Source organism: Pseudopipra pipra, chromosome 5 (genome assembly GCF_036250125.1).
Source record: "Pseudopipra pipra isolate bDixPip1 chromosome 5, bDixPip1.hap1, whole genome shotgun sequence".
In the NCBI taxonomy this organism is placed as follows: Eukaryota; Metazoa; Chordata; class Aves; order Passeriformes; family Pipridae; genus Pseudopipra; species Pseudopipra pipra.
In genome coordinates this window covers 17,015,146-17,038,124 of record NC_087553.1, presented here as the reverse complement: position 1 = coordinate 17,038,124, position 22,979 = coordinate 17,015,146, and the positions used below count along the sequence as shown (strand labels likewise).

Below are 22,979 nucleotides of genomic sequence, written 5' to 3'. Positions count from 1 at the left end.
ACAATAAATACAGACCCTGCTAAACAGCCTGTGCCTTTTGTTCTGTGTTTTCTCCAAGTTATTTCTGGTTTAGTATCTGTTCCCTCCACTATGCTGCTCTCGAGCTCTTCTTAGAGCAAAAGGGAACAGTTGTTGTCCACCTCGTTCCACCATTTAGAGCACCTTCAGCTTCTGCTCATAAAAGATCATTAAATTAGAGGTGGGATGCTGTGTCACATGAGTTAAGTGAACAGCCATGTGCAAAAAGTACCAAATTCTCAATGCTGAATGTGAAAAGCTTAAAAGAATCTCTTGGCCTTGACACAATCATCGAAACTATTAATCAGACTGTGAAGCTTAGCCAGCACACTTGCAGATGTACAATTCAAAATATAGGGGGGAATATCCAGTGGACAAATTAATGACAATTAACAGATTGTTCAGCATAGGTTGTTTTTTTTTTTTTTTTCAGTGATCTGAAAGCAAAAGAGAGCATCAGCTGCCCGACGAAACCAGTGACTGATGAGACTCAGGACTGAGGGAATGTCTGTTGTCAGAAAAACCCATCTTCACACAACCCTCTTTGAGGCTATTAGGAAGCCAAAATTTTTCTCATGTGTTTCAGGTTAATGGCAGTCAATCATTTGCAGCCATTTTCCTGTATAGAAACCTGCTAATTATGTCCCCATAATAATCATTTGTGTTGGCATTACACTCTAGCACACCAGCCTGATCGGATGGCTTGCTTGCAAACAAATTTCATCACTATCACCCTGGAGGATGGCACAAGTTTATAATGATGACATGAGCAAGGCTGAGTGGAGAGGGTGGCAGGTGGGAACATAAGAGAAGTGTGTGTTCTTGTCCCACATCTGTTCTTTACCTATAGCCTGACAACTTTTTGTGTCCTGCCCTCTCTTCCTTAGACTGAGAGGACACAGATAACAGCCAGACAACCCCCACAGAAGTGACAGACTGCAAACTGTTCAAAACAGCAATGCTCCTACAGTGAATGTGCAAAACCAAGCAAACCAGTACCTCTGCATGAATGGGGCTGGTTAGGTGTCATAACTCTTTGACTCAAAGACTTAAGCAGCAGATTAAGTCATTTGATGACAGACTAGGTTGTTTCTTTTCAAAGAGTGATGAGAAGTGCATGGTGGAAAGGAGTATGGAGTACAGAATAGTAAGAAACCAAACAGAAGAGTTCTCTGTTTTCAGTCTACTGGATGCAAGCTGAAGAGAGAAATTTTCCTCTCTCTTCTCCCCATCCTTCGCTCCTGTCTCACATCAGCTCTGGTTACCAGAGTGCTGCTTTCCACATAATAATAATAATTTTTTTTACTTGTTTTCATAAAAATATTGCCTCTTCAGTTAGATATTTAATTATAGAATTAATGATTTTTTTTAAAGTAAATGTAGAGCAAGATTTGCAAAACCTATTCTTTGAAGAAACACCAAGGAAAGAAGTATTTGATTTTCAGATTATTTCTCCAATTAATCCTTTCATTCCTCACTATGTGACAGAGCAGATAATCATCTATGTATAAATAGCAATAAGAGTAACTACATGACATGATCTGCTTTATTGTGGAGAATACAGAGTATTTTGCAGAACTTTTTTTCTTTTGCCCTTGGAGAGATGTAGGTAGTCATTTCAGCAAGCAGAAAAAGAAAAAAAAAAAAGATAATGTATCAAATCCCAACTACTCATGAGCTGAACTAGCTACAAAGTGTCTGGTCCTGCACCATTCGGAATGCAGGACTGCAGGACTGAACCCATAGCTGGGATGACGTACATAATTTCCTACAGGAACTCAAATAGCTATGTCATTGTTTTGTAAATTTTCTTGGAGAATACTTATCTAAGCAAAGACCAGCTCTCATTTTCCTCACTGCGCAATTCAATTCAGACTTCAAGGAACAGTGGGAGAGCAGACAACGTGCAGCCCCTCTCCCTTCTCCCCAGTGGGACGTACCCACCACTTTAAGCAAAGACAGTGGTGTTCTCACTGTCTGGTTAAACAATTCTACCCACAAAAAGGACTGACATCGTAGCACAACAGCACTGAGAGGTAACTGGACACAGACCTTGACTCCTACCAGAGCAAACAGTGCATCTGAGTTCTCTGTGAGATGCTATCTTGTTTTAGCACCTCTCCTCCTGCTTTCATGCATGTCTCATAAACACCCATCAAGCCCCAGCTTGTCAAGCCCTGGTATCAGAGAAAACTGCTGCCAGCTGACAAGGACTGGATTAGCCTCCTTCTGGGGTTGCACTTAAAGCACTCGGAGGGGTTCACTGCAGAGCAGCAAGAGGTCTGACACTCAGGATATGTACTAATCCTCTCATATCATGGCAGGGAAGCACGGGCTGAGCAAGAGACAACAGTCTTTAAAATCCATGTGTCTGTACACACTTGGTGAGACCATGTCCAGGATACAGTGAAATCTGGGCTGTGCACAGCCTGAATGCCTCCCACAACCACTTGTGGCTGCTCATTGCAACACAGTAGAGAGGGTTAAATCAGGGTAGGGGACAGAGTTGGCATGACAACTGCAGAAGTCTTCTGTGTGGCCTGTAAAATAACTAATCATTACACAGTAAAGGGTAATAATTAATTCTTAATGGTGCAGTGCAGGAACTGGCCCCATGGTAGAGCACAGAAGGTTGAAGGTGAGGGTGTTTGTCAGTGCAACCAAAGTAAGTTGGTGTGATCCCTGTCAAAGAGGTCTTAGTAGACCTCCAAAATAAGCAAATAATTCCTCTATATTTGGTTATTATCTCTTCTCTGTCTATGTGTTCAGCTGCAAAAAATTTCTTCCTTCCTGATTGTTGTGCCTTTAGTTTTGTTCCTTTGTTTATGAAGCAATAATGTGCAAAAAATAAAATCTTGATCTGGAAACCTTGTGAAATAAATAAATTAAAAAAAAAAAAAAGAAAAAAAAAAGAAAAAAGAGAGAGCAAGCTCTCCTGGGCTTTCCTCCTTGTTCTTATTGTTGTGTTACTTTGACACCATTTTCCAGAGGGTTAGGAAATAAGCTCAACCTCAACCTACTCATGCCCTGAAGGAAAGGACTGAACCTTTTTGTTTGCTTCATCTACTCAAACTGGAATGAAAGTTAATTTGAGAGCTTTTCACCTGCTAGGAGGTGCAATCAGAAGTCTCTGATCCTCCCAGCATCTAAAGCATATCAGAAAAAGCAGAGGATGCATTTCTCTTTTGCTGTTCCGCTGTAGGAACAGCGGAATTTGTTACACTATTACCCTTAGCACAGAATCAAGTGCATCCTCGACTGCTCTTGTCTACTGGCCTGCAGTGGGGAAACTTGTTTCAACTGTTACTTAAACAGTGGAGAAAAAGAAGTTGTAGGGAGGGCAAGGCGTTGGTTCTCATTCAAATCATAGGATCATAGAATCGTGGAATATGCTGATCACCAGAAGAAAGATCACCTTTGAGAGAGGAAGTGACCAGCCCGCCTGTGCCCAAGATAACACAAGGGAAAGGTGATTCAGACAGCCTCCAGTGGGAGGGAGTCTTCAGAAACTACACCTTTTGTCCAAGCAGCCAGATCCAGGGACTCTCCCTGAACAGCAGCACACTTGATTTCTAGGGTGTCACTATGCCACCTTGTCACATTTTCCCATAGTAGGTAAATACTGCTGGCACTGGTCTGTGTGGCTAAGAGCTTTTCCTCCGCAACTTTGCAGCCTGCCTTTCCCTCACAACTCTGAACCCTCCCATCCAGGCTCCTGGGGCAATGTTTTCAGGGTCCCTGGATCAGCGTTTTTCCCTCACTCTTCCCATGCTGTTATTCTCATGCTGGTCTCCTTATAACCTTGCACCTCCACACCCCAATAGTCTTTCTGTGAGGGGTTCTCCTGGGCAGTGATTGCTGCCTGAAACACAACCAGATTTTTTTTCCCTAGTTTCACTACATTTTGGCTATAGCTATCAGTTTGTGCAAGGGACACAAAAATGCTCATATGTGCACAAGAAACTGGCCTTGCAGTCCCTGCCCTGCTCAGTGCTGGCTCCAATCAACACGAATGGTAAGCAGTGACAGCCAGCTGAGGGTTCTATCATGTTCTGCTGGAAACTATAGTTACTGTGGGAAGAATATTATGGGGGGAAACCAGCTGCTGCACAGCAGAGGACACCCAGGAGAGGTCTGGAAACCCTAGTTGTTTCTCTTCCCAACTGAGTGGCAGAAAGAGAACTTTCCTTTTTGCTTCTGTTTCTCCTCCTTTTTTATGTTTTTCCAAATTTTTTGCAGCTAGACACAATGTAGGCCATCAGCTATGGACTCCACTAATAAATCTTCATGTATATGAACCTGTTTCAACATTACTTGTGCAAACTAGCCATAATGGGAGGGAATTTCTACTACACTAGCATTTATAACAATATCATGTATTGGTTTCCATTGTTTATTTTGTTGACATACATATCTCCAAATATGATAAGAAAATCACCAAATGACTGAAATGAGTTGTTAAAAGTAAAAAAACTCAGATCAGGTCATTGTCCATGGGAATTGATAATTTTTAGGTGAAAGGCAGTGCTAAATTATTAAACAATCTAGCCAACCCTTGCAAAGCAGGGATATATGTCCCTAAACTTTAATCTCTTTCCCTTGTACTCTTTTCAGAGTAACTTGAAGAATGACATTGAAAGATTTGTCAAGAGTAAAACTCCAACTCACCAGGGCCTGCCATAATGTTATATCACCTACCTCCAAAATTATCCTCTGATTTCTAAAACCCACAAACACTGCCCCCAGAAAAAAAATGCATTGATAATTTTTGTGGTATAGGCCTGGCTCTCCTTTGCCTCCAGTATTTTCGAATCATCTGCATGTACACAAAATAGCTTTGAGGTGTAACCCAAGCAGAACTGCAGCTTTTTACAGCCTTGTGGGTAGCAAGGAGAGAAATTAGGTTTCAGACAGCCCATGTTTTCCTTGAGATCTATTTTGCTTTGCTTGTTAAAAGTTTTGGTTTGGAGTTAAAAATATAGTACCTAGACGTGGCTTTCTAAAGCCATAGGCAAGGACACACACTAACAGCTTGATTTTTAAGCAAGCAAAACATCCAGAAATTATTTTTACAGTTATTCAGTAGAAAATATGGGAACCTCAGCTATTATGACCTTGGAAATGTAATTTTAACACTGCTGTTCTCTGGATTTCTTAATAAACTGAAAGCTTGTCTTCTGTGGATTTCAAAGTCTCCCAGCTCACCTTTAAGTCCATGTCTTTAAATTGGCATGCAGTTGCAGTACAGAGCAATCCTGCATAGGTGAATGAATGATGTTGTGATTCCTACAGGACCACGATCATAACAGAAGCTCTGACCTAGAGAGCTTTCCAGTGAACCCATGTCCCGCCACTTACACACATAAAAGACATCAGCAATGAAAAGATCATCTTCAGAAAGTATCTTTTTGATCATAAGTTCAGTTTTAGTTTTCTATCCTTTAAGGTTTGGGGGTTTTTTTTGGCTAGTTGGTTATGTTCTGGTTTGCTTTGCCTTTTTTCCTAAAACTCCTTAGTTTAAAGGCTATTGTCTAAATCCTGATACAACATACATGAGAATACAGCATATGAAATTATATAGATTTGAGACATATGTGATTTTTGAGCTTTTGAATGAAAAGCAAGAACAAGGAGTCTCGGCATTTGGGAGTTGCAGGTCTGCCCTAATAAGGTAAGAAACTGTATACGTGCAGCTGCTGAGGGATATTTTCTCCTGTCCACTTTACATGAGTGCAAAGATCTCTCTCAGTGCCTGCCACATCCTTCCTCATTTTTGTCGTTCACAGGCTGTTTGTTCCAGTTTTTGCTGGAAGTGGAAAAATGAGAAGAAATACTAAAGACAGAGCTGTGACCACATTTTACCTTTCTCAACTCACTGTTCCTCTGTAAAGAGAACACCTATAATGGGAACACAAAGGCCTTAAGCTGAAAGAGAAGTGTGTCTGCAAGGAGGTTATCTCAGGATCTTATATTAGAGTTACAGACAGTGGGGCAGGAAAGCACATTCTGTGGTTGGCATCAAGATCAGCCTGGAAACCAGGTATATATTAAATTTCTCCAACTGCTACAGTGAACAAATAAAACAAAGAATCTTTGAACTTACTGTAGGAGGTCTTTCTGGGCAATCAGGGATTAATTAAATAGCTTTCTAAAGTTTCCAAAGTTTTCTTTCAGTTGTTTTGATAATAACCTAGTCAAGAAGGACAAAAATTTCTGGTGAGCAGAAAAAATAAAACAAGCTGAGCATTGTCCAAAGAAGGGGGCTGCTCTGATGACTCTGAGTGAGACTCTGAGTGCAAGAGCAACTCTCCCAAAGCCATTGTTCTCACAGTTCTCTCTCAGAGATGTCTGAGAGTAATAAGCAAGCAGTGCTACCACCTCAGCATAAATTCCTTAGGTTGAAGCAGTTGGTTGTGTGGGGAGTTCCCTCCGACTTTATTTGCATCACAAAGCTTTTGGTAGTGTTTTTCTTGCAGTATCCTGTCTAGTGTGATCATTTATTTACTCATTTATAGCTTTAGAATAACAAAACATCGTAAGGCGCTACGTGCCACAATTCAACCATGCTGTGGTTTTTTTAAATTTACGGCTGTTAATATCTACCTGGGAGGGCTGGATTGGATGTTGGGAAAAAAAATTAAAAAGCTCCCTGTTCACCTTCTCCCTCTCTTCAAGCTTGCTCAGACCTACATGTATTCCTCATAACTCATATAATTTCTTGTATGATGAGTCTTACTCTATTGGACATCTCTCTAGAAGACAGGTAATTCTCACCATCTTTGTCACCTTCCTGTGTATCTTTCCCAGTTCCTGTGTACCCTTGCAGCATTAGCACATGCAGAACTGCTGTTGGGGCTTAAGATCTATGATGGATCTGCTTCAAATGGCATCTGCTGAGAGGTATCCTGTGTACAGCTGCCTGTATCAGTAACACCCAGGGTAAATGGAAAAGCTCTTACTTTCTAAAGAAGAGAAAGATCAGCACCAGGTTATTAGGTAATTTGCATATGGATTAAAAATCAACTGAATGTTTGAAAGATAATGTATCATTCATTTCCTTCTGTGCATGCCCAAATTTAGGCAAAGTTAAGGTTAAGTTTAATGCCAACTGTTACAGAAGTGCTGCCAAATAATTTAAAATTTAAACAGGAAGAGCAGACACAGCTTATGAGAATGAAAATGTTATTTTATACAATTTCCATGTTAGAAACTGAGGTAAAGGAGGTTACTGAGTTTGTCCGAGGCCACACAAGCAATCTGCGGTGAAAGTAGGAATTCAGCCCTTGTCACTACTTTCTGAAAGCAGTAACAAGAAAATTACTCCTCATCTTTTTAGCTATGTGTCATTTCCACACCCCACTTTGATTTTTTAGAGGCAATGAAGACAATAATGTGGAATATTAATTGTCAAATTTGTCATTCAGAAAGAATGGCAGTGCTTGAGTTATCTGGATTTTTTTAAACCAGATATTTTCCATTCCCCTATGCTTCAAAGTAGGCAATACACAGTCTCAGTCTTTGCTAAAGAAAGAAAGAGAGAGAGATACAGGCTTTTTTCAGACAAAACATACCAAATGATTTTCTTCATCTTCTTTCTTTTTTCTTTCCTTGTTTTTTTCCAGTTGTACACTTTTGGTTTTTTTTTCCTTTTACTGAATCATATGGCAATATAATTAATAACAGTAGGATATTCCTTGCAGGAAGCTGCTTCTGATGTCAAAACCTTTCAGTAAAGATCCCTATATTTACTCCCAGTGGATCAGATTGTGAAAATGACTAGCAGACATCAAACAGACATTTTTAATGAGAATTTAACAGTGAGTGCTTCATGTATTCTTTCCTTCTAGTTCCAGCTAAGTGTGCTGGATATCACAAATGTCAAAAGGAGAAAGGTATCTCATTTTACCCTCCTTCTTCCCTGCTTTTCCTCATTTGTAAGAGCCTTCTCTGGCTAAAGGAAGAAACTTTACAACCAAGATGCCCCATTTAAATTCTCACTGCTAGGGCTCAAGGTCATAACTGAGAAGGCATGACATTGCCAGGTTAAATATAGCACTTTGTTTTGTGATGGCCTCTCCTTTCGTGTCACTCGTGTTCTGACAGCTTTCATCAGCTGAGAATACACTGCAAGAAAAGTGAAAATAGTGTGGGTGAAAGGTGCCAGTAATGGATCAGGAGACCAGTTTGAACTTAGCCAAAGCATGTAAAAGCAACAGCAGAGAAAACATTTCTACTTTTGCTTCTCACCAAGATCTGGAGTAGTTGGGAGCTTCAGAACCTTTTTTTTTTTTTTTTTGGAAGGAAGCAGAACATTTTAGCTTATCCTCCATTCTCAACAGAAACTTTCCCTAATAAACATCTCCTAAAAGCTCAATTTTCCAGCACTCCAGTACAAAGAAACACCATGGGGATGGAGTTTGTCTGTTCCTTTTTTCATTTGACAGCAACACAGTTTAACCTCAACACCTGACAATCTGCAGAAAGTGAATCCTTACAACACTGTCATGAGATCAGGAAGAATTATTGTCCCTACCTCTGAATGTCAAGCCAAAGCCTACCCAAGGTAACAAGAACTGGTCTCCAACCTCAGCAGGCTTTGTGTCAGGCCATAGGAATGTGTCAAAAATCCGGCAGCAGGTTGGTGGTGTGGTCAGGAGATTATCTGTGATGTCCTTTGTCTCAGTCCAGTGTGCTGAGTGAAAAAATATCCTTCTTTAATTAAATCCTGATGTTTGCACAAAGCATTAGCACCCCTAGTCCAGGAAATGTCCGGGATAGTCAATGAGCTATATGGAGAGAGATCAAAGAGGTATCTAAGTCTAATAAAATAGTAACCATGGGTGAGTTCACCCACCTGGATATTGGTAGGTCAACTGGTACAAACATATTAAAAAAACCAAACAATTTCTGTGTGATTTCTGGGATAACTGGAGAACATAACAGTATGTGCTCTTAACTAGGTAGCTGAAGACATGATACAGCCAAACCACTAAAAAGTAAGACTTATTACTGCATTAAGAACATGAGGTTAAAACTGACAATGATTAGTGAACTGCTTAAAAAGTACTGAAGGCAGAATTAAAATAAGTTTAAAAAAAAGAAAGCAAAGAATGAAAGAGAAAGGAAGTAAAATTCTTGGATTCAAAACAACAGGTATATTAACAGGCAGTTTCTGATTCAGTGAAGTCATGCAGAAAGCAAACTAAAGGCAAGATAGGAAAAAAAGATATTGTGAAATGTTAAGGTCCAAGAGGTTGTTTGAGTCAAGCAACCAGCCTTCAGGAAATGACACTTCATCTCTAGTGAAGCCCATGGCTAAGGGAGAGAAATTATAATAAAACACAAACAAAATGTCAGTTGTAAATGAAGAGGGCCAAGGATGCACAAACTGACAAGAGTTTGTGGGAGTGTGTGCGCAGGGGGGAACTGCAGGACATTTCTGAAAGGTCTTAAATTCACCCAGTTTGGGGGGGAAGCAGGGGGATCTGCTGCACATCCAGGGAATATTGGGAATAAATAATGAGCAAAAAGACTTTGCAGAGGTTCAGAATTATTTGTTTGGTTATATCTTCTCTGCAAATGATGCTGCGCCAAAATCCATCTTAGACCTATTTTTTTCAAAGACAAGAAAGCACATGAGCTGTCAGAATGTGAAACACTGAAAGAAACATTGGAACAAACTGATAAACTAAACAGCAGCATATCACAAGGACCTCATGGTTATATATGCAAGGGTTTGGAAAGCATTTGAAAATGAAGTGGCTGCGCTGATAGCAAAAAAATGCAAGTTGTCACTGAAGTCAGATACACTGCAGAAGGACAGGAGGGTAGCAGCTAGCATACCTATCTTTAGGACGGGCACTGGATTAGTCTTAGGTATTATATACTGAAAAGCATTGTTTCACTTCCAGCTAAATTGGTTGAAACTAACAAAAATTAGAACTACATATAGGAGAGAAAAAAAAAATCATAATTTCTTTTAAGAAGAAATGTTGTCTCTTCTATATATTCTATATATTCTTTGAAACATCAAAATAAAAGACCGAGAAAAACAGCCTGAAAACAACTTGATAATCTCTCTATATAAGTATTTATATATCATCTTAAATTCTTTGACAAATTTAAGTCATGATAAAATAGGTGTATTATTATTAAAGTTGGAAGCTGATTAAGGAAAATGGAAAACTACACATGAAGGATCCTTTTTCACTGTAAAAGTTGCGTTGTCCAAGAACTTAGAACTTCTTTACTGAAATTATTGCTGTTAGAAAAAGGGAATAAGGATTGAAGTATTTCATAGTGTACTAATTAAGTTGGGTGAAGCAAATGGATTGCAAATAGAAATAAGCGTTGTCCAGTGTAGAACAATCACAGGTGGAGTGAATTACTTAGAAGCCTTTCTCATTCTAAGCCAGCTGTGGCCACTCAAGAAAAGGTATTGCCATTACTGCGGACATAGGAGGCGTAATAGGTGTTAAAATGGAAACTACTTTATTGTATAAGCCAATAGTTCTCACCTGGAAAACAGTGTCCACATCACCAAAAAATAAGAGAGAAGAATTAGTAGTTTTTAAGGCATGCAAAGTGACTGGGAACCCCAGGACTATCTGAGAGAAAAAAAGAACAAGAGGGTTCTCAGTTGAGTAAATAAATGGCACCTATACAATGTACTGGCTGCTCCTGCTGATCTTTTCATGTCATATAAGAGAGAGGTAGCAATAACATCAAAAGACAACTAATTTAAATAGATCAAAGGTTGTTTGGAATGTGATTTTCCCAAGAAAATATTTAATTAACTTACTGAATTCACTGTAACGTGCTATCACAGTGAACTTACTGGGAGGCAAAACTGGATTAGCTGCTTATCTGGCCAGTGAGTATACCTGCAGCTTGTCTAAAATTGCTACAGATTTCCCTTTGGTGAGGGAGGTTTTTTTTTTCATTAGGAAATTATCTCCTGGTAGTGAGCAAACATAAGCTGGTGGGTATAAAAACATTTTACCCAAGGGCAGCGCAGATAGCTAGGGCAACATTTGCTGCACCTGCTTCTTTGGTAGCTGACATTGATAGAAACACTACACAGGACAAGAAAAACCACCTGTCTGATGCAATGCTGTAATCATTGTGTTCTAATGTTCTTTAACTGGATGACTGATGGCTTTTTGAATAGAAAAATAATGAGTAATGATAACAAATAACACAATTTCAGTTAATTATTCAAGCCAACATTCATGAAACTTTTGAGATGTATGAATATTTTCATGAATAAATCATTGGTCACCAGCTTGCACTAAATGACTTCAGAAATAGCAGTGGAATAAGCTTGTTGCCATTATTCATGAACAAATTTGTGAATAATTTTTAATATATGACTACTCTGCTTTCTAATTGATTATACATGAGATAGATGAGTTTAAAATAAACATCACTAATTCATTGCAAAGCTGAGAGAAAATTTCTCAGGAATCTATGAAAATGCTATAGGCTGTATCAGAAACTTAATTTTTCCCACACATGGATTTTGCTAATTTTTGTTTCTCACATGCTAGAATGGATTATAAAACTGAAGGGTCTAATCCAGTGTTTGCAGACCATCTTATCTACATGAAATAAAGAAATTTTTACATATTCAGACACCTGAAAATCCTGAGCGAGAGAAATCACTAAGCAAGAGAATTCTTTTAAATGACTAGGGTTTTTTTATCACCTTAGTTTCCAACACTAATTTGACAATGATTCAGAAGAAAAATCTATGGAGATATTTTTGTCTCATTACGTCTCTTTCAACTGAAAAACAAACAAACAAACAAACCACAACCAAAAACTAACCAACTAAAAAACTAAGAAAACCCAAACCTGCCCACAGTTTACTCAGAGCTTTTCTAAGAGCTTGAGGAAACCCTGAGAAATGCTGATTTACAGAATTTCTTGCCTCTTTGTGTTGTGGCCACTCTCAGAGATCTTTATTGCCATCACTGTGAGAGGTGCCCGTACTCTTCCCAGTGCCCATTATCACATTATATTTCCTTTTCAACAGAGTCTGATGAAACAGAGCTGTTCCATGAACAGTTGTCAAAACACTGGCATATTCTAATTACAACACTCACTATGTTTCTGTGAAAGTCAAATTCTGCGCTCAATTGCACTAGAATAAACCAGACACAATTAAAATCAGTGGCGGCACCCCTGATTTGAAAGAAGGTAATTAAGATCAGAATCTAGCCCGTGGAGTCAGAAGAGATACAGGAACGATGGGAATCAGAGAATCATCTCATCAAAAAGAAAACACGCAGAAGACTGAGCAAAGCAGCTGGACCTAAATGAGGGTCTGTTTCATTTTATCCTTATCATATTCCTAAAAACGAATCCATGAAGCACATGGGTGACTGAAATCCTATTGAATATCTTAGTCCCACTGGCAAACATTCTTTAGGAAGTGCTCGATGGAAATGAGATGAAACTCACTTCACCCTGTCCTATCTTCTTGGGCCTTAAAATTGTGTTATACAAGAGATGTCTCTTTGGAACACCTGCTGATACATGTGCCCCTCTATGGGGAATAGGCAGTGCTGGATATAGGTAACAACATAGCTTTAAAGGTAGGACAGACAGTACAAAACAACATGCAGCTCCAGAGCCTAAAGCATTTTTTACATAGGAACAAGCTCAGGGTCCATGGGGAAAGGAGACAGCCCTTTAATGCAACTTCAGAGGTGGTCTTGACTTTTAATTCTGCCCACTGCAATCAGGGAAACACAGGAAGGCAGTGGGATAAGTCATCAAGAGATCCCTACTCGATTTCATACGGAGAGCTAGGGAATGCAATCTGCTGGACAAAAGTGGTGTGCAGTCAGCTGGTGGGATATGGACAAGAGAGTAGGTAATGGTATCTTTTGGGTAGCTCTGACCTGGGAAAACTGTGAAGACCCTGGTAAAACTGAAAGCTATCTTTGCCAAAAGATAGCAACTGGAAAAGGTGGGTAGGGTAGTGTGTGGGGAGTGTGCCAATTGTCTCTTTTAGCTACAGGAGTTCTCAGTGCTTGGTCCTTTGTGCAGCCTGGATCTTAGAGATGAGAATCTCTAAGATGTGTTTAACAGGGCTTTAGAAGCTGCCGTACAAATTAATGCTACCATATATTAAATACCAACATACAATTTAAGCTTTTTTAAGATTTAAGGCTACAAGCGTTTGTGAAAAAGTTATTCCTGTCATTCATATGAGCTGGATCTAAGCTCCATCAGCTTTCCTTAGCCTGATTACTGTTGTCTAACCCATCCACCCACCTAAAGAGTCTGTGGAAGGTCAGGACAGCAGTTTCACAAGTGAGTAATCCTCTCCTATGCCTTCAAATCTCTCAGAATTAGCTGAAAGTTGCTCCAAGCTGTGAAGCTCAAAGCCAGAGAGATCCAAAATTTCTGAATAAATGGACAAATATAGTCTTGGCTTTTCAGCTCTAATTTCTGCCTACTCATTCCTCTATAATTTAACCCACCCCAGCTTTGATCTCTGGGTGACCAAACCAAGACCAGGTGAACCCCACCCGCCTTTTATTTATTTATTTATTTATTTATTTATTTATTTATTTATTTATTTATTTATTTATTTATCTTTTCCAGCTTGGGATTTAGAAGAGGGAAGATCTGGCTGGAAACAGACAATGGGAGGAATGGTCTTATCTCATACCACTTGCTTTTCTCCCTCTCCTGTAATTTGCTATGAAGACGTTCCCCGTGCCCGGGGATGCTCTTCCGCGCCTGCCTCTGGCACTAGAGGGCGCGGAGATCTGGACTTCGGGCTGGAAATCCAGCTCTCCGCGGATCCCTACTTTCCTCTTACGTTGAACTCAACTTTCAGAGAGGTCTTGATTTCACAGAAGGAGAATCTGCTTCGTTATTACTGGCTTGTCGGTGTTCCCCATGCTGCATTGCTATGGAAACAGGACCAGAAAATAAGTCTTTTGCATGTAGGTCATAATATTAGTGGAGAAGAGAAAGTCTGGGTGAATGGGTGAGTGGGTTATAGGAGTGAAGCAGGGCAGAGTAACCTCCTGGGACTTTATTAACAGCAGTGGGGGATTTCATAGTAGATGTCTTCAAAAGACTATTGAATGAGACACCCAATGGGCTTAAAGAGCCGAGCATTTTGAGTAACTGAGAACCGTGAAACAAATGCAGGGAGTCAGCCCAGAGGTGACAACCAAAATGACAGTTGGACACTGTGCTGAACACTCAGAGGAAAAAAACAGTTTTGTTCATAAACGCTTTTTTAAATTGATGGCTTCCGTTTCCCCCTTTCTGTGTCTTGGTCTCCATCCTGGGCAATAACAGCATGGCTAGATTGCTGTTCCTTCCACCTCCTGAGGACATTCTCGATCACACATGGTCCAGATCTCCCTGGGCTCTACCCAAATGCAGAATTAAAACCTTTTGGGTAGAGAATACTCCTTAAAATCTTGGGTTTGGATGGGAGAAAAGCATGACACCTCCTTTTTATAATTTTGCTCTACATCCGAAGCAACTCGAGGATGTCCTAGACCTCCCCCTCCCCATATACCGGGTCTCATTCTTGAGCACACTGCAATGCAGAAATCACAGCCTGCTGTGGGCAGGGGCAGAGAGGGCAGCTCAGTGGGGCACATGCTCATCAAGTCAGTGAGCCCTCTGCACTTCTCACTGTCCTGATAAAAAGGCAAACAGGGCTGGTTTTGCAGTCCTGCAGGGAAGAAGTTCAACCAAACTTACACTCACAAAGATCCTAAAGGAGAGAGGGAGTGTACTGTGTGTAGCTTAAAGAGGTTTACAGATGAGTCATCGAGAGCGGCTGGTGTCATAAACCATACAATCAAGGCTGGTGTGTATTTAGACAGGGGCTGTGATTGCAAGTGATGTAATACCATAAAAGCAGACAGCATGCATACTTGTGATCTCCTGTATTAACCTTCCTTATTGTTGGTCTTTTTGTTTGTTTGAAGATTTGGTATTTCCCCCCAAAATCTGCAAAAGGCAGGCTGTCAAGCAGAAGTTAGACCCCTTTTTTTTGCCTTTTTCCCTTCTGCAAAGAGAAGATCTTCCTTAAGGGACAAGGACAAGCCAGTGTGTGCAAACACACTGGTTGACACATAAAAATGGGGACAGATGTTATTTGGGCTAGATCTGTAACAAGAATTACCCCTTTCGCAGTGTCCTTTGCCAGTTGGAAAAAAGCTGTCTCTCCTTGCCCTAAAAGGAAATTTAGCAAATGTAAATAGTACGAAAAAACGATCTTACAAGGGTGGGAGAAAGCATCCCTCGTCCTTTACCCAGAGAAGGGGTAAGGACTCACCCACAGACCAGTGGGAATGAGTCACAAGCCCTAACAACCTCCCCTCGGAGCTGGCAGCGGGCACAGCCATCCTCCTGGAGCGCCTCTGATCAGAGCCCTCCGGCCCGGCTGCCTCGCGGGGAGATGATCAAAGGAGCAAAGCCAGCCCTGCAGCTCCCAGTCTGCCTGCTCCCTCATCACCCTGGCGCTCGGGCTGGTGCGGGGAACCCGCCGAGCATGGCACGGGACACGGTGTGTCGGGAAGGCTCGAAGTGAAGAGTGGCTCTAGCTGGAGGGATGGCCAGGATAAACTTTTGCCCGACAAGAAGCAGAAAGCACTTTACTCCTTCAGAACCCCCGATGCAGCCGTACTCTGGGGCTGCACCAGGACCTCGGTGTGCCAGAGCTGTTTCTGGGAAGCAATTTTTCTCCCACAACTTGATCTGAGCTCCCTCTCAAAGTATCAGCTCGCTCCTTCAGGCCACAAACACCCCGTGGCGGCGGCACAGGCGAAAGGGAAGAGAGCCCGGAGGCATAGCCGGGACAGACACAGCCCTGCCGGGGTCTCAACAGGACCGGGGCAGAGGGGCGAGTCGCACCCGGCCCTGGAGCATCCTCTCCCGCAGCAGCCTACTTCTTGGTCCGTGGACCGGACCCCAGGGGGAAGGATCCGGGGAAGCGGGGCCGGAAATGAGCCGGGGAAACCCCATTCCCTTCCCACCTCTGGCGGCGCCTCCAGCCAGCGCTCTCCCCCCCCGCGGCAGGACACGAGACCTGAGGCAAAGGAAACAGGCGCTGATCCCTGGCAGAGAAGGGATTCTGGGGGGGCGACGGACCGCACCGACAGAGCAGCAGCCTCCTCTCCTTATACCCCGCACCCCTCCTGGTCCCCGGCGGGGCAGGGATACCACCCACCCCATCCCTGCCTGCTCGCCCTGCAGCCAGCGCACTCCACGGGCGTGCTCCGCTCCCCGGGGACGTCTCCGCTCCCGGTGACATTTTGCAGGAGTCGTCAACAAACATGTCACAGCGGAATTTGGTAAGGGTAGTCCAGGAGATGTCTCTGTGTCGGAATGTAGCATTTATAATAAAAAAACCCCCTGTGGACAGCGCTTGAAAAATGTCAGGATTTCTCTAATCAGGCTGCTGTGTCTCTCCTTCCCCGCTATACCATGTTAGACTCGGTTCTGGGATTAATATCGCAACTGTAACACGACAGAGAAGGGCTCTGTGCTGGGGGCAATCGCTTTGCTTTCTCTGCTCTCTCTGCCTTTCCCCAGTGACCCGCACAGCTGTGGACCCATTCAGCAAAAGTTTCCCTATGGTCTGTTCTGCTTCTTCTACCAGGAAGCAAAAGCTTGTTTCTTAGACATTATTTCCTTGGCGGGAGCTTTCCTGTGACAGCAGCGGATGAAATTTTATGTGCGGTGAGGAAGGGGCGGAGGGTAGAGGACGTGAAATAAAAGGAAAGAAAAAAACAAAAGACGAAAAAAAATAGATGGAAGGGAAAAGGGGGGGGGGGGGAAAGCGCGAGAGAGACACACAGAAAGAGGAAACGTCAGTAAAAACCAAAGCTTTCCTACCTGTGATCCAATTAGCAGAAGTTGCATCCCATCCCGCTGCAAGCGGCTCGCTCCGCAGCCCCGGCTGTGGCGGCAGAGGCATGCGGGCTGCGCGGCGTCAGCGCCCGCAGCCAGCCGCTTTATCTTCCTCTTCCATATCTTCCAAGAGGAGGGAGGGGGGTTGGAGTGGGGGAAAGACAGATCACTTGGTACCGTGATAATGGGGGGAAAGAATAACAGTTTGGAAGCTTTAAACAAGAGGTGGCATTGTCCGGGTTGATGGAGTTTTTGTCTCTCCCTCGCTCCCTCTCTGCCTCCCACACCCACAGGCACACACATAGACACGCACACCCTCGATGACTCCGACCCTTGGGAGTCTCTGCTTCAGTTCAGCCAAGCTGAGCCTTAGGGAAAAAAAAAATAGTGCACTAGTGCTATCAAACCTGGCTTAAAGGTTTGGACAAAATTGAAGTAATTAAAAACAGGTGAAGCCGGGACTCCCAAGTGAGCTGGTAATAATTCATACTTCCCCCAGAGCTCCTGAGGAAATGGGGGCAAGTGCCACCTTCGTTGAGGTGGTGGCGAGCGAGGGAAGTGGGATGCCTAGGTGAGCATCTCGGGCGAATGTCCTTGCTGGGGTGCTGCGGCTGCGGGTCCGCTTGCTGCCCGCCTGTGGGGGTGTGAGGGAGCGTGTGGCGGTGTGAGGGGGTGTGTGGCGTGTGTGAGCGCGAAGTGGGCTCGATTAGCTGCAATGGGCAGGCAATTTCTGCAGAGAACATTTACAATTTTCTTTCCATATGACAGGATTAGTTGCTGTTGAAGGCTCTCCTCCAATAAGATCAGCACTGCTCTCTGATTTGGTGGCTTTGCTGAATAGAAATTACTGGTTCTTGTTATCTCTCAACACACTCTCCCCTCTTCCTCATCAGGCACTCCCCTCTTTCTCATCAAAAGTCTTTATCTACGTTTCGCACATCAGAACGCTTTTTGTTTTTTTCAATTACCTCCTCCCCGTCTTTCCCTGCAATACTCTTCTTTATTTCTATTTTTTTTTCTATTTCTATGATAGCTGTAAGTCTAAAGCAATGTAAGAGAGGAGAAAAAGAGGTCTTGCTTCTAGATTATTGCAATCGTCAGAGTCTCCGCACATTGTGGAAAAATGTTGTTACACTAAATCAGTTCAATTTTTTCAACTGATTATTGTGCTGAAATATTAATGGAAAGATGCTTCCCTAGCACAATCACAAACGAATTAGAGGAAGCAAACACATTTTGAGAACAAGAGTTAATTCTTATAAGGTGTAAAGCATTCCTCTTTAACTAACAGTCACTAAGATAAGAAATATTTACTTTGTCCAAGACAACTTGCCAGTTTTATGGACATAATCTAGATACGAAAATATTTGTATTTCCTTTGGTTTTGTTCTCCTCTCTCCCGGACCAGAACTGACCTGTGGTCTGAAGGGATATTTTTTCCCTTGGGATAGGGACTGTTGGAGTGGGAAGCAGGAGAATGGAACCCCCACAGCCCAACCACTTCCCTCCTCTCCACTCCAAAAAAGCCTTCACTTTGCAGAAAGTATTTCTTGGCCTGAGATTGCTCCAGGCCAAGAGCTGCCTATGCTACTCACATACATTTAGCTGTTGCTCCTGAAAGGATCTTAGGGGTGGATTTACCCCAAAGAAGGTGATGTGCCTTCAGAGTAGGATACTGCCTGAAAGTGTTCAAGGCTAGGCTGGAGCAACCTGGTCTAGTGGAAGGTGTCCCTGCTCATGGTGGGGGGATTGGAACTAGGTGATCTTTTAGGTCCCTTACTATCAGCTAATTTGGAGGTGGGCAGCTCTGAATTTTGGGTGTACTTCTGCTTCAGTGTTACACGAGGCTGTGTTTCTCTACTTGAAAGCACTTTTAAGGGCTGGATCACCTGTAGCTCTTCGGGAGCATCAAGGCAGCTGGGACCTGACTTCTGCCTCTTGGTTCCCTAGCCCTCACAGAATATTTTGTCTGGACTTCACAGCAGAATTGGGAGACAGCTATCCCGGCAACTCAGATGATATGCGATATCGGGAGGTTGGAAGCATGCCATGAGCAGTGTGCGGCTCCGTGGGAGTGCTCTGCCTCAGGTGCAGCCATGCCAGGGCAGCGGACAGCCGCCTCCGTAGTCTGAGTGCCCCTTCCTTTGCCAGACGGAGGCTCAGCCTCAGCCCCGGCCGCCCCCTGCACCTCCCACGGGCTGTCTCTGAGACCTTGGCACTTAACATACTTTAGCATTCATTAATCAGGATGATCAGCGGCCTCAAAAGTGACAACGCCCGCCTCCTCTTCCCCTTATTATTGTTATTGTTATTTCTTTTTCCCTCCCAGAGAGGTCGAGAGCGTTTGATTGAGCATGTTGATTTCTGGAGATTTAATTAGAGTTCAGTCGCCGCGAGCACGAGTCAGCCTTTCCCTCAGTGGGTAGCAGGGAGGGCGTGGAGGCCCTGTCCCGAGGTGACCCTGGCAGTATACGGCAGACTTGGGGACTCCCCTTCCTCCTTCTCTCTCTCCCTCCACTGCAGAAGGACAGAGGTGTCGGGTCAGGGTCTACGTCCAGCAGCACTGCTGGAGGCAAGGCGGGATGTAGCTCCAGGTTGGGGCTGGGGCTCGGCACGGCTCTTCCCAGCTGCAGGGGGCTCCCCAGTGCCACGTTGCTCAGCACCGTGTGGTCTTCACGGCTGCAAAGCTCGGACCGCTGGAGGGGCATCCCCGGCCCTGCAAACCTCATCCGAGCCGGGGGGCACCTCCCTTCCTCGCAAGCACCCCCCCTGTGATCTCCCACAGAAATAAAACCCAGTGCTGAAAACCCTGCCGTGTGACCCTCACCTTCACAGTGCCGTGCCTGCAGCGCCCGCCCGGGGAGAGCGGAGATTCCCCCCACGCGTGTGAGCAGCGCTGCTTTCCTGAGCCCGCGGAGCTCGGCTCTTAATAAATCTCAGCAGATACATCTTGATGGCACCCGGTGACTCCGTGGTAAGCGGCACCTTTTAAGTTTGACAGAACATCTGTTATTACCGGCTCCTCTCTTTGGAGCACTGCGTGCTAGACACACCTCCTGAGGGGAAAAAAAAATGCCGCTTCTCAGCTTAAAACATTTAAAATGCATTTTCCCCCCGCCCCCGGCTCATGCAAGAGGAGGGAGGGCGGGGGAGCCGAGTCATTTACAGTGCACTAAACAGCTGTAGAGATAAATCCTTCCTAAAAGCACAGAACAAAGCACTCAGCACTTCGCTGGCAGAAAAAAGGAAAGCGCGTGAGGAAGCGAATATTTGCTCATGCTGATCTTCCCCTCCCGCGGAGGGACCGGGACTCGCTCCCGGGGAGGGCAAGCAAAGACAGCAACTTTCAGAGAAGAGATTTCCAAAAGAAACCGCATTCGTATCCAGTGATGCCGAGTGATCTCCAGTGAGACTTTTCTTGGGGGGTTCTATCCCTGTTTTTAGCTATATGTCTCCCAGATGGCTCCTTCCCCCGGCTTGGAGCTGCCTCGTTGATGTATGTTTGCTCCAGCAGGATGAGCCCCCTGTCCCGAGAGTTTCACAGCTTGAGTGGAGAAGGAAGGAGGGTTGTCCACGGGGACCATGGCCAAGGGAAACTTTTCTAGCATATTCGTAGGGGTGCGATCCCTCTCCAATTCAGCTCTCATCTGCACCTGGGGGTCACAGAGATATATGCAGAAACTCAAGGTACTTTCAAAGGTGAGGGCGGCTACTGAGGAGCTGGAGACAAAGTGCCCTGGGCAGTTCTATGGTGCCTACTTCCACTGCTCCTACTTTCCCCTCCATGACTGTTTCACCCCATTACCACAGGGTTGGTGTTAGAGGGGGTATGAGAAAAGGGCACTGTGACTTCTCTCTCACTCCCAGAGGTTCTCATGTCCACCTGTAGCTACAGCGGATGAGAGCTTCCCTCCTGTTAGCCTCTTTTTATCCACAGATGGATAAAGAGGGACAAGGAGAGTAGTCCAGCTCCCTTTGCTTGCTGTTTCCCACTTGCTAAGTTTCCTAGAAGGAGGGAAACAGGGAGGGTGCAGATGCCCAGTGGATGGGCATCCAGCTCAGCTCCCTCCCAATATGTTTGCCATGGCTTAGGTGACTGGCTTCTCAGCCAGCAGACAGCTTTCTTAGTGGACTGAGAGAGCAAGCCCAGGGGACTGCCAGCTCTGCTAACCAAAATGCTTGATTTCCCTTCAGAGGTCTTGTCCCCTCCCTGGTCCCTGCTGGAGGTGCACATGTCACCTCCCAGGGGAAACAAGTAGGTCCAAGAGCCATGTTTATTCAGAGCACCTCTTCCCTCCGAGGTTTTGCCATCAGTTTTATGCCGACAGGACTGGGAAGAGCAAGACAAAGCCCTAATTTCTTTGTGGAAGAAGACACCTATAAAAAGGTACATAGTGCACGCAGTGCAAGGCCGTTAAACAAGGCGCGAAGTGAGAGGGGGAGGCAGGCGCACCCCCGTGGCTGAGCCGGATGCCTCATTCCCAGCAGGGACCAATGCAGCTGCCGTGGCTGCAGCTCCCTGCCCTGCCCCTGCCCAGAGGACGGCCTTAGGTTGTGCTCCCCATCGCCCACCACACGGCTCGCAGGTGATTTAGTCTCTTATGAGCTTCCACACTCGTTTACCTCCAGCTCTGAATAGCTGAGTTCATTGCATGGGGGATTCAGGTGTCTGGCAGATGATGGGGAAATGCTGGTCAGAATGGGATAAAGGAACTGCAAATCATCCCGACAGTGAGGACCACAGAGAACAAGAAGAAAGAAAGGAACAAATCCAAACTGAGCCGAAGGCAAGCCAGATTCCATGAAAATAAATTGGTAATAGACACATATTTTTGTGTCCCCTTTAAGTCTCAAAGCCCGACATACGAGGAATTATTCAAATCATGCCACACTGACAAAATGAAAACTCCCAGCAGGTTTAGATGGGGCTCAGGGTCTAATTCTATGAGTCAAACTGACCCCCTCTCTTGTGGACCAGCTAGGTGGTGAACTGGAAAATCAAATCTATTGTTTTATTAAGGATAAACACAACATCTGGAAGAGCATCCTGGTAGGCACAGCAAAGCTGATGGGGGACCTTTTAATATAACAGACAAGTCACTAACCTATCAATAAAGCCTTATAAATTCAAGATCTTCACAGTGGGTGGTTTTTTTAGCTTTTTTTGTTTGCTTGCTTGCTTGTGGGATTTCGTTGTTGTTGTTGTTAGGTTGGTTTTCTTTTTTTTCCTGTTTGTTTGTATTGCTTTTGTTGTTGTTGCTTTGGTTTGTTTGGTTGGGTTTTTTTGGTAGGAGTAATTACTCCTTGCAAATGTTGCAGTCTCATGTGAATTAGTAATTATAAAGATGGGCAAATCTGAAAACAGTTGCAGAACAATCTGCAAAATATTATTTGTTGGGAATCAGTGTCACCTTTGTGATCTCCAGATTTGGGAAGATGACAACTGAAAATCACGATTATGGTAAAGGCTGTCAGTCATACTTCTGAGTACAGACAGAAGAGTGACTTTCATGAAACAGAAAACAAGAAGGAAATATGTGATATGGGAGTTAAAAATATTAACGAGGGGACAAGCGGTGGTATGGGTTTGTTTATAATAGGATATGTTTTATAGCTGTGACACAAAGTTATTAAAAGACAAAAAGTTAAGCAATATTCTCTCTGAACTGTGTCCAGATGTGTGGAGTGGGTTATCTACCTAAGGCATTAAAGTTTTACTTGGCATTGACGACAGAAGCACAGACCCTCCTTGATCTGAATCTCGGGGGTTTATACCCTGAAGCGTCTCTGATGGGGAGAAAATGGGAAAACCCTGAAACGGGCAGAGGCACGCCGGAGGAGGGCGGAACGGCCACCTGCAGCACCCTGGAGAGCGGCCGGCCCGCCGCCGGGTGTCTGTCCCTGTTTCCACTCCGTCCCTGTGTCCTTATGTCTCGGTGTCCTTGTGTCTGTGAGTCCCTGTGCGCGTGTGTCTGTGCAAAAGTGTCAGTGAAACTTTTCTGCAGAGAGTGTCAGCCACTGGAAACCTGCCCACTCCACCTGTGTTGTACACAGGGATGGTG

At 44.0% G+C, this 22,979-nt stretch overlaps 1 protein-coding gene across 1 annotated transcript in view; it reads right to left on the bottom strand.

The window, feature by feature from the left end:
* CHRM2 (cholinergic receptor muscarinic 2) overlaps positions 1 to 17,642 on the bottom strand; it is a 93,670-nt gene extending 76,028 nt beyond the window's left edge. The window contains exon 1 of the mRNA XM_064654696.1: positions 16,903 to 17,642. The gene's annotated coding sequence lies outside the window, so the exon portion shown is untranslated. The remainder of the gene's footprint in view (positions 1 to 16,902) is intronic.
* Positions 17,643 to 22,979: the final 5,337 nt, after the last annotated feature.